Below are 597 nucleotides of genomic sequence, written 5' to 3'. Positions count from 1 at the left end.
CTGGTTCCCTAAGCACCGCCAGGAGTGACCAGGAATAACGGTCACAAGCTGGCAGAGGGTAGGTTTAGGTTAGATATCAGGAGGCGCTACTTCACGGTCAGGGATGAACATCTTGCTGGGGTCATTTGACCCCAGTACTCTTTCCTGCTATGGCAGGGGGTCGGACTAGATGATCTGCTCAGGTCCCTTCTGACCCTAGGAACTATGAAACTATCTTGGTAGGAAGTGGCCAGTGGTGTCTGGTAGGGGTCTGTGCTTAGTCCAGTGCTATTCAACATCTTCATCAATGATTTGCATGTGGGGGTGAAGAGCTCACTGGCTGAGTTTGCAGATGGCACCAAATTATGGGGAAGCATGGTCATGCTTAAAGATAGGCTACAGATGCCGGCGGACCTAAACATGCTGGCAAGTTGGGAGGACTGGAACCAGATGAATTTCAACATTGAGAAATGTAAAGTGCTCCACCTTGGGACGAACAATACCTTGCACACCTACAGGCTTGGCAATGCCAACCTGACCAGCACTACAAATGAAAGGGACCTGGGAGTAATAATAGACCACAGTATGAACATGACCCAGCAGTACGATGCTGTAGCC

This window comes from Crocodylus porosus, unplaced genomic scaffold, assembly GCF_001723895.1.
Source record: "Crocodylus porosus isolate Cpor-Errol unplaced genomic scaffold, CroPor_comp1, whole genome shotgun sequence".
Taxonomy (NCBI): Eukaryota; Metazoa; Chordata; order Crocodylia; family Crocodylidae; genus Crocodylus; species Crocodylus porosus.
The sequence above is the reverse complement of the archived record's forward strand: the minus strand, read 5'-3'. Positions refer to the sequence as shown.